Source organism: Procambarus clarkii, chromosome 46 (assembly GCF_040958095.1).
Source record: "Procambarus clarkii isolate CNS0578487 chromosome 46, FALCON_Pclarkii_2.0, whole genome shotgun sequence".
NCBI classification, from domain to species: Eukaryota; Metazoa; Arthropoda; class Malacostraca; order Decapoda; family Cambaridae; genus Procambarus; species Procambarus clarkii.
Window position 1 is genome coordinate 21343680 of NC_091195.1, and position 12294 is coordinate 21355973.

Here is a 12294-nt window from a genome sequence, read left to right on the forward strand (position 1 = left end):
TAAGGACTATATGACCAAGAGAGCTGTGTTAGCAGTGTTCACATCAACCCTGACACAGTCCGTCACAAACTCCTCCAGCGACCATTAAGGACTATATGACCAAGAGAGCTGTGTTAGCAGTGTTCACATCAACCCTGACACAGTCCGTCACAAACTCCTCCAGGGACCATTAAGGACTATATGACCAAGAGAGCTGTGTTAGCAGTGTTCACATCAACCCTGGCACAGTCCGTCACAAACTCCTCCAGCGACCATTAAGGACTTTATGACCAAGAGAGCTGTGTTAGCAGTGTTCACATCAACCCTGACACAGTCCGTCACAAACTCCTCCAGCGACCATTCCCTCTCCCCCTGCAGACAGCCACGATAGCCAACATGTACACTAACGAGATGATCATCCAGCTCTGCATCGTGGGAGGACTATTGCTGTTAACAACACTCATGCGCTTGCTGTGTTGCCTCATTGACAAGGTGAGGTTGTTGCTTCATCAACAAATTACCCGGCCACAATGTGAGAGCCGCATAGTTCCAAGCGGACGAAAGATTAGTTGGGTATAAATATTCCTGTAGTTTACTATATTATTATTTTGTTTAGAACTACAATGTTAATTTTCATGTTTTGTGTTTTCAGGTAAAAACGTCATCAAAGTCATGTGGACAACAGCCTAACTCCTACTACAGCTTCCAGAATGAGATAACCAACTTTGATGGGCTCAAACCCTCCTCTCAAGAGTCTGCTTGGCCCCTTGGCCACACACACAATGTTCTCGACACACTGAGCGTCGCAAGCAGCTCTCTGGATGTGCCGAGGCCTCAACCAACATTTACCACCTTCCAGGTTAAGGCTCCTGTCAACACTTCAGAAGTCATGTCAACAGCCTCTCGCTGCCCGCAGTCAACAGCCCAGAAAGTGCCCACTTTGCCGAAAATCTCTCTTGTTCAGGAAATATCTCTGTTCCACGAAGTCTCTCTATTCCTGGGCCAGTCTTCAGAGGACATTAGTAAGGCTTCTGATATTATGAAAGACAAGACAGACATGACCTTGGTAGAGGTACATCCTGGCAGCGACCAGTCCCACCAAGCGACCAGAGGCAAAGTCAGACAAGCCCTGGCTCTAGCACGTCAAACTGCCTCGACCGAATGGGAGAGGCTCTAGTGTCCTGTCTATCAAGTGTTTCAAACTGTTGTTTTCCACGTTAAGTAGTTATGGAAGTTACTCATAACTCACTGCTTGTAGTCTACACACTTTACGCCAATAAAACATGAACATTAAGCGAGTTTGTAATTTATTTTCCCATCACTTAAATACTTATGAAGATGGAGGTTAAGGGAAGCAATAATATATTATACAACCTTTATTGATAGATTTAAATTTATTCAGTAATGTTTCTGTAACTGTACAAATTGATGCCGTTACTTAGTACTGGACTGTCTTGCAGTATTTGACTGAGATTTTGAGAAAACTGTTAAATATTGAAGTTCTGAGAAGACATAGATATTGAAGAACTGGTGATGATAGATGTAGATAGGGGCAGTAGGAGTGTCGCCAGGGGTAATGATGGAGGTATGGAGAGGGAGGCAGTAAGAGTGTCGCCAGGGGGGGGGTAATGATGGAGGTATGGAGAGGGAGGCAGTAAGAGTGTCGCCAGGGGGGGGGGTAATGATGGAGGTATGGAGAGGGAGGCAGTAAGAGTGTCGCCAGGGGGGGGTAATGATGGAGGTATGGAGAGGGAGGCAGTAAGAGTGTCGCCAGGGGGGGGGTAATGATGGAGGTATGGAGAGGGAGGCAGTAAGAGTGTCGCCAGGGGGGGGGGTAATGATGGAGGTATGGAGAGGGAGGCAGTAAGAGTGTCGCCAGGGGGGGGTAATGATGGAGGTATGGAGAGGGAGGCAGTAAGAGTGTCGCCAGGGGTAATGATGGAGGGATGGAGATGGAGGGATGGAGATGGAGGCAGTAAGAGTGTCGCCAGGGGTAATGATGGAGGTATGGAGAGGGAGGCAGTAAGAGTGTCGCCAGGGGTAATGATGGAGGTATGGAGATGGAGGCAGTAAGAGTGTCGCCAGGGGTAATGATGGAGGTATGGAGAGGGAGGCAGTAAGAGTGTCGCCAGGGGTAATGATGGAGGGATGGAGATGGAGGCAGTAAGAATGTGGCCAGGGGTAATGATGGAGGTATGGAGATGGAGGCAGTAAGAGTGTCGCCAGGGGTAATGATGGAGGTATGGAGATGGAGGCAGTAAGAATGTGGCCAGGGGTAATGATGGAGGTATGGAGATGGAGGCAGTAAGAGTGTCGCCAGGGGTAATGATGGAGGTATGGAGATGGAGGCAGTAAGAGTGTCGCCAGGGGTAATGATGAAGGTATGGAGATGGAGGCAGTAAGAGTGTCGCCAGGGGTAATGATGGAGGTATGGAGATGGAGGCAGTAAGAGTGTCGCCAGGGGTAATGATGGAGGTATGGAGATGGAGGCAGTAAGAGTGTCGCCAGGGGTAATGATGGAGGTATGGAGAGGGAGGCAGTAAGAGTGTCGCCAGGGGGGTAATGATGGAGGTATGGAGATGGAGGCAGTAAGAGTGTCGCCAGGGGTAATGATGGAGGTATGGAGAGGGAGGCAGTAAGAGTGTCGCCAGGGGGGTAATGATGGAGGTATGGAGATGGAGGCAGCAAGAGTGTCGCCAGGGGTAATGATGGAGGTATGGAGAGGGAGGCAGTAAGATAGTGTGTGGCCAGGGTAAAAGTGCAGAAATATGCCTCAAGATATCATCACCAAGGAAGAGAGTAGCAGAAGTACAAGACAAACTAACTACACGTCCAGCGTAGTTACCGTCTATGACAAAGTTAATCCCGCAAGTTAGAAACCTTCCATATGAAGAGAGATCGACTGAGCTTAATTTACATTCTCTTCAGAATGAAACTCAGGCCAAACAAATCCACAAGGTTGTTGTTGTTGTTATAGATTTAGCTACTCAGAACAAAATGTCTATGTAGCACGGGCTATGGTGAGCCCGTAATTGAGTTGGGTTATTCACGATAACCTTGTTACTGTGATATTTGAGATTTAAATGGAGGTGGGGTTTCCCTTTTCCCCCGTTTCCACTTCTGTTTTAGCGCACTGGTTTTAGTCTTGTTTTAATGACATTATCTTGGTGGCGGATGTAGATGCAGAATGTTCACTAGTGTTTCCCATTCTTCAACAGCTTTTCTAATCATTGTAGTCGCGGTGGAATGAGCATCTAATGCAGCTGCTGTCGTTGGATTAATGTTGAGTTTGACGCGCAGGGCTTCAGTAGCTTCACATTCCAGTAAGTAGTGCAATAGTGGCGCCTCTGCTTCTGTTTCACAGATGTGACACTCTTTAACTATTGGGTTCATTACCTCCCAGCAGCACTTGTAACCAAGTCTGAGTCAAGTTTGTAAACACAGATTTACACTGTGTTTACACAGAAGTTTGACTCTGGGGATATCAAAGAGATATTTATTGCTGGTGTGGTGATAATGGGTTCTATTACATCTGTCCAGGGAGAGTTTCAGAGCAGGATTTGCATTTAAGAACAGGGTTTTGTAAATGTAGTTGACGGGAGACATCTCCCGTCACGCAGGGTGCAGTCGCACCTCCACAGATCTCCAGTATCAGCTCTTGATACTGGTAATGGCTCAAGAGGGCCACCACTCACGGGCTATTCATGCCCGTGCCACCTTTTGGGTGGCTTAATCTTCATCAATCAATGTAGTTGACACAAGAGAATGTGGAATCTGGGGCGTGTTCCGACACAAGCCTTACACCCCAGAACCCCTAAGATGATTACCACCATTTTGTATCTTGGAGCAGTCGCTAAAGGCAAAGGCCTCAACATAACCTTAAACTGGATCCCATCCCATATTGGAATCCAATTAAATGAAAAAGCTGATGAAATTGCTGAATTGGCAACTGGTCATCCAGTGATACATAAAACAGTTCAACCCAGCCTAGAGAACAACCCAGCCTAGAGAACATAAAAAACATCATCACCAAAAAACTCTCACATCTCAACAAAGCCTACCTGCACCAGAGAGTAGCTGAAGGTTCACCATCTGCAACATGGTATCTTCAGGCAACCAAATTAGAAAGGTTAAATATCCCAAAAGGAATCCACAGGGAAATAGCAGTTAGGTTATATAGACTACGTCTAGGTTACAGATGCAACTGGGAGATTGGTGAACCCCGACAGAGAGAGTGCATCTTCTGCCAAACTGTCACAGAAAAGCCATTACTTCACTATCTTCTGGAATGTGAAGCAACCAATGACCTTAGAAGAGCTTTAAGAGTTCCTGAAACATGCAGTGGCCACCCTGAAGCCATCAACACAGCCACTCTCCTGGTCAACAAAGGTGTCCAGCAGCTGGACACCCTCATAAAGACTGTGAAGCAGTATCCTCCCCCGCGATAACAGCTTGATGGTTAAATGCAACCTCAGAATACTGAGAAAAAAATTGTACCACTTACGGGCTATTCATGCCCGTGCCACCTCTTGGGTGGCTTAATCTTCATCATATACAAGAGTTGTTACATTCTTGTAGAGCCACTAGTACGCGTAGCGTTTCGGGCAAGTCCTTAATCCTATGGTCCCTGGAATACGATCCCCGCCGCGAAGAATCCTTGTTACAACCAAGTACACATTTTACTGTTGCGTTAAACAGAGGCTACAGTTAAGGATTTGCGCCCAGTAAATAACAGCTTGATGGTTAAATGCAACCTCAGAATACTGAGAAAAAAAATGTACCACTTACGGGCTATTCATGCCCGTGCCACCTCTTGGGTGGCTTAATCTTTATCAATCAATCAATCCCTTCACACGTGGGAATACTGTTGAATGAGGTAGTTGATGACATAGCGAAGAGAGCCACTGAAAAAACTCTTGTTGATGTTGTATGTCAGTTAACCTTGAAACAAATAAAAACAAGAATCAAGATGATCCAAGAGGGTGAAGAAATGATAAAGAGAATGACAATGGTGGACAGTAGTAACACACTTAAGAATTATTCAATAATAAATACAAATTCGTCCTTCACTTATGGTAAAGGAAAGTCTACTTGGAAGGATTCAATTTACATGAGATTAAGATTAGGATACAAATATATCTGGCAATACGGTGTTGATGTCAGTGAAAAAGATAAGGAGTGTAAATTATGTAGTATGCCGCACGCCCACACCTTAGAACATTATGTATTAGAGTGTCAACTTATTGAAAACTATAGAAATAAGGAAATAAGTAGTGTACCACATCAAATTGTTTGTATGTGTAATAATGGTATGATAGACAGTATACTTAGGAGCTACAAGCACTTTGCCCCAAGAGTGTAACACTTATATGCTGTACTTACTATATTAACCTGCAATGTTAAATGGGATTTTTGTAATGTTATTTGTCTATTTGTACTGAGCATTTGTGCGCCCCTTGAGGGACTTGAAGTAGAGGGGGGGCCAATAGGCCAATTGTGGGAAAGTTACTCGAATCTATAATTGCAAATAAAATTCGTCTTCATCTTGAAAAACATAAATTAATAAATGAGTCGCAACATGGTTTTATAAATGGCCGTTCATGTTTAACAAATTTGTTATCTTTTTATTCCAGCATAGTTGAGGCAGTTGATAGTGGTAAGGATTGTGATGTTGTGTACCTTGACTTTAGCAAAGCTTTTGATACAGTGCCACATGAAAGACTGATTAAAAAGATAGTCTCATGGTATTGGGGGTGCTATATTAAGCTGGATTAGGGCATGGTTGTACCAAAGGAAACAGAGAGTTAGTATAAATGGAGTCAAGTCAGAGTGGGATAATGTTGTTAGTGGAGTACCTCAGGGCTCTGTCCTGGGACCTCTGTTGTTTATAATATATATAAATGATTTAGATTCAGGTTTGAGTAGCAACATTTGCAAATTTGCAGATACAAAAATCGGTAGGGAAATTAACACGGAAGACTCACTATCACTTCAAGTTGATCTAAATAGGCTTTTGAAATGGTCAAAAGATTGGCAGATGCAGTTTAATGCTGATAAATGTAAAGTTCAGAGGCTAGGTAATGATGATAGTTACAAGATACGAGCTAGATGGTGTTGAGATTGCGAAGTCGGATTGCGAAAGGGATCTGGGAGTTATGATTAGTGAACGTGTCCAGCGTAGGATGACAAAGTTAATTCCCCAAATTAGAAATCTTTCATATGAAGGAAGATTAATAAAGCTTAAATTGCATTCACTGGAAAGGCGAAGAGTTAGGGGTGACATGATAGAGGTTTACAAGTGGGTGAATGGACATAACAAAGGGGATATTAATAGGGTATTAAAAATATCAACTCAAGACAGAACACGAAACAATGGGTATAAATTGGATAAGTTTAGATTTAGGAAAGACTTGGGTAAATACTGGTTCAGTAACAGGGTTGTTGATTTGTGGAACCAATTACCGCGTAACGTGGTAGAGTTGGGGTCCCTCGATTGTTTCAAGCGCGGGTTGGACAAGTATATGAGTGGAATTGGGTAGTTATAGATAGGAGCTGCCTCGTATGGGCCAATAGGCCTTCTGCAGTTACCTTTGTTCGTATGTTCTTATGTAACAAAGTTGATATTAATAGGGTATTAAAAGTATCAACACAAGACAGAACACGAAACAATGGGTATAAATTGGATAAGTTTAGATTTAGGAAAGACTTGGGTAAATACTGGTTCGGTAACAGGGTTGTTGATTTGTTACCTCTGTTTTTAAGTTCTTATGTTCTTATTTAACTGCAGAAGGCCTATTGACCCATACGAGGCAGCTTCTATTTATAACTATCCAGTCCCACTCATATACATGTCCAACCCACTACACTACACAATCTTGAACTACAGTACAATACACGCTTGAAACAATCGAGGGACCCCACCTCCATCACGTTACGCGGTAATTGGTTCCAAAAATCAACAACCCTGTTACGAAACCAGTATTTACCCAAGTCTTTCCTAAATCTAAACTTATCCAATTAATACCAATAAATTTATACCCAATATATTTAAGCTTTGTTAATCTCTCTACATATGACAGGTTTCTAATTTGAGGAATTAACTTGAAATTATTAAATAAAATTAACAGGAATTAACAACCCTGTCATCCTACGCTCAAGTGAATTTGACAGGACAGACCTTGAGGCACTCCATTTACAACATTTTTCCCACTCTGACTTAACCCCCATTTATACTAACTCTCTGTTTCCTTTGGTATAGCCATGCCCTAATCCAACTTAATATAGCACCCTCAATACTATGAGACTCTATCTTTTTAATCACTCTTTCATGTGGCACTGTATTGAAAGCTTTACGTCAAGGTACACAACATCACAATCCTTACCACTATCAACTGCCTCAACTGTGCTGGAAGAAGTAAACAATAATAATGAAAGGATCAAGAATGTAAGAAATAAACTGGGATTTATATCTAGAAGCGTTAGCAATAAGTTTATTCTTTTGCTATATCTTGCTCTGGTTAGGCCCCATTTAGATTGTGCAGCTCAGTTTTGGTCGCCGTACTATACAATGGATATAAATTTCCCAGAGCGCGTCCAGCGTAGGATGACAAAGTTAATCCCGGAAATTAGAAGCCTATCAAGCGAAAAGAGATTGAAAACTCTTAAATACTCTAGGAAAACGAAGAGTTAGGGGTGACTTAACTGATTTTTTTTTTATTTTTCAGTCAACAAAATATCAACAGAGGAAAGATCTCCGCAGCGGGTAAGCATCATTCCTACACTACCACCACACCCACCGTCTCCTTGTCCCTGGTGAGGTGGCCGGGCGGGACGACCATAAGATCACCTCTCACCAACGACCGACTTCAGTCTTGCCGCCATCAAGTCAGTCTTCCTGGGGCGCTTCTCTTGTGAAACTCTCAAGTCATAACCACCATGATGGACATGCTCCCATTCTCCTTGTCCATGACCTGCCTGTTTTTATTGTTTGTCCTGATTTTTATTTACCGATATAAGTTATACTATAGGAAGGTAAGTGTTTCGTTGCTATACGAACAGTTAACTTATTGCATAGATGCAGACGATGAATCTGCACGGGGTTGAAGATATGATGGCCAGACCACACACCAGATGACGAAAAGACGACGACGTTTTGGTCCGTCCTGGATCATTGTCAAGTCGTGTTTGACGACCGTTTCTTCATCTTCTGATGTGTGTGGTTCGGTCATCGGTATTCTTCAACTTTGCTTGCTCCTGTCAGGGGCCCATTTATATTATAAAGGTCGCCACAGACATACACTCCTTCAGAGAAGGATAACAGTTAATCCCAGCAATGGAAACCTTACATTTGAAGATAAATTAAGAAAGCTTTACTCTTCTTTACTCTTGAGACTAAGGGAAGACTTGTTTGTTAATTAATGTAACATAATAGACGTGTTGATATATATTTATCTCCCTGGCGAAACAGGTCCATAACCAACAATTCTCACGTTTTCCAGAAGAACTGTTCGTCCAAGTGTTCGGTAGAGGATCCTTGCTGCCTGCCAGACTCACGTTGTGGAGAACTGCCTTCCTGCTCCCGCACGCTGACCCTTCACCAGCTGCAGGCCCTCGGACACGTCAACAGTGGGGTGAACACCGAGGCTTTCGGACAGACAGAACCATCTGTAAGTCTTTCACGGGAATCTGAGACCTTCATGTCCCGTATGCAAAACAAGAGAACTGTGCCTCTGCCGCCCCTGATCATTGCAAAGCCATCCAATGACGCGTCGGCAGTACGCTCTGCACAAAGGTCTTCCGAAGAGGCTAGCCCGGAGCTGTGGTTCATCAACTCTGCTGCCACAACGGCTGAGATCTCCAATGTCGACCAGTTCGGCGGTAAGGTCTCCAGCGAGACCTCTGCTCACCATGAAACATTCCCAAGTCTCTCAAGGAACATCCGTGTTCCCAAGCTCTTCCGGAAGAATTCCAGTGTTAACAAGAGAATTGTCAGATCTCAGTCAACCACGTCCCTTGTGGCGTCTTCACCAGAAGATAACCACTACCTTAGCGACTCCGCTCTGCACATGTAGACGCCAACTTGTGTTGCTCTTTGACCCAAGCATTTGGTCAGGTCGGTAGAGCGACGACTTAAATGACAGGACACCGTCCTTATAGACCTTCCTGGTCTTCCTATGTCCTCCCCACAAATGTCCCATGTGTCGACGAGCCTCCCGGACCCAGATTGGTCTCATCCAATCACACAGCCACAGACCTTCGACCTGATACATTGTAATCATGGTCATCTTCCCATCCGGAGGACTTTTCCTGGTAATTATAATTCCTTGCATCTGGTATTGATGCCGCCTCCTGGTACCCGTCCTAAAGTCAAAATGCGACGTTCTATTAGGAGGACGGGTTGATTTATGAAAACTGTATCATGAAAACGACATGAGAACAAAACTTATACAGTATTACATGCATGCCATGTAATACTGTACAGGTTATGTGTAAAGACATACATGTATGTAATACAAATGCCTCTAGCAATGGTGTTTAATTATACACACACACCTTGATTTCCTTGAGTATTATACGTATAAAATCGCCATTCCTATGACTGTATCTTGGTGTCTGTATTATTAAAATATAAATTAAAAATAATTTTGATTACCTGTCCTAAAATAGTGAAATTTTGATTTTTTTTTGGGTGGTAATGCATTAGACACCTGGCCCTCAAGTCTGAATTTGTTCTTGAATTTGTCAAATCTGTCAATTTGTTCATTTGATGCATCACGCTATTGTGATTTCTGTGTGTAATGAAGTAAGGGCGAAGAGGGAGAACGGCCTATTGACATAGCTCGAGTGCAGGGGGGAGTTGTGTAAAATCCTGGTTTGTGTCTCGGAGAGGCTGCAGGATCCAGTAAGTTCAGTAGAACTTCGGTTTCAACTCTTTTACCCTGTCGTAGCTCAGTCGATTTAGGCTGCGTCTGGGATGCTCCCGGACGCAGGTTCGAATTTTCGTCACGGCCCTTGTGGATTTGTTCCTCAAGTCTGAACATCACGCACCTGACCCTCAAGTCTGAACATCACGCACCTGACCCTCAAGTCTGAACATTACACACCTGACCCTCAAGTCTGAACATTACACACCCGACCCACAAGTCTGAACATTACACACCCGACCCACAAGTCTGAACATTACACACCTGACCCACAAGTCTGAACATTACACACCCGACCCACAAGTCTGAACATTACACACCTGACCCACAAGTCTAAACATTACACACCTGACCTACAAGTCTGAACATTACACACCTGACCCACAAGTCTGAACATTACACACCTGACCCACAAGTCTGAACATTACACACCTGACCCACAAGTCTAAACATTACACACCTGACCTACAAGTCTGAACATTACACACCCGACCCACAAGTCTGAACATTACACACCCGACCCACAAGTCTGAACATTACACACCTGACCCACAAGTCTGAACATTACACACCCGACCCACAAGTCTGAACATTACACACCTGACCTACAAGTCTGAACATTACACACCTGACCTACAAGTCTGAACATTACACACCCGACCCACAAGTCTGAACATTACACACCTGACCTACAAGTCTGAACATTACACACCCGATCCACAAGTCTGAACACTACACACCTGACCTACAAGTCTGAACATTACACACCTGACCTACAAGTCTAAACATTACACACCTGATCCTCAAGTCTGAACATCACGCACCCGACCCACAAGTCTGAACATTACACACCTGACCCACAAGTCTGAACATTACACACCCGACCCACAAGTCTGAACATTACACACCCGACCCACAAGTCTGAACATTACACACCTGATCTACAAGTCTGAACACTACACACCTGACCTACAAGTCTGAACACTACACACCTGACCTACAAGTCTGAACATTACACACCTGTCCCACAAGTCTGAACACTACACACCTGACCTACAAGTCTGAACATTACACACCTGACCTACAAGTCTGAACATTACACACCTGACCTACAAGTCTGAACATTACACACCTGACCTACAAGTCTGAACATTCAGCCCGTTCTCCAAACAAAGACTCAAAAGTACATTCCATCCACCCGCCAACCCCCCCCCCCCCCCCCCCCCAGCTGTTTATGAATGAAAAACAGTTTACACACGACTCAAAACTGATGACGTCCGAACAATTCCGGAACAAGTGCTTCACTGACGACTGGTGTTCGAACCACAACGCTGTAAATGCTTTACCCACGTACTACAAACACAAATAATCACCAACAGAACCTAAACACCCTAATCTAACCTATACCTATATATGCACAATATGCTAATATATTATAATATTAATTTATATTTGAGAAAATTCCTGTTTTGAATGAACAGTATGTTAAAATTTTCGAATGCGCCCGTGGGGTCGACCGCTGGATGTAATGGACTTGAGTCGAGGACGGGTTGACTGGCAAATACTTTCTAATATTAAAAAATGCAAGACCTTGCATGTGGATAATAACATTACCTTGCAGCAGTGATGAAGAAAAGGATCTTGGTGTCAGAATCCACCATTCACTGAAAGTTCAACAACAACTTTACTGCTGCTGTAAAAAGCTAACTAAACCCTAAGGCTAATCAAGCGTACCTTTGACTTAAAAGAAAAAGGTAATTATAGAACTGTATAAATCTCTGGTGCGCTCCCACCTAGATTACTGTATGGAGACCTCATCTTCAGAAAGACATAGCTGCATTGGAGAAACACCGGGCAACAAAAATCATTCCAGAGCTAAGTCAACTCTGGCGTATCTGGAACGGTTGAGGGCCACAAGGCAAAAATCACTGCAAACCAGGCCAGACCAGAACTCATTGAAACTTTTAAAATACTGAACAACTTGGAGGATGTTGATCCAGACAACTTCAAGGTTAGATGTAACACATTCAAGGAGCAACAGTTTCAAGCTCAACAAGCCACAATGTTGGACTGAGAACAGGTAATGTTTTTTTCACCCACAGGGATATTAATTAACCCATGGAACCGCCTACCCGCCGAAGCCGTAAATAATTCCAAATGCCAAAACATTGACGAATTTTAAAATCCAACTTAAAAAAATCTACTAGACAAATGGGGATCTTTGACAAGCCGACGGCTTCTTGTTCTAGACCACTAGTGTTAGTGGCCCTCAGGTAAATTCAGGTAAACTAATAGCTGTTTAAGCCGCGCTGTAGGTAACATCTCGGAGTCCGCTGATTTTATTGGATGATCAACAGATGTTTGGCTCTTCTTACATGATAGTATGATAGAT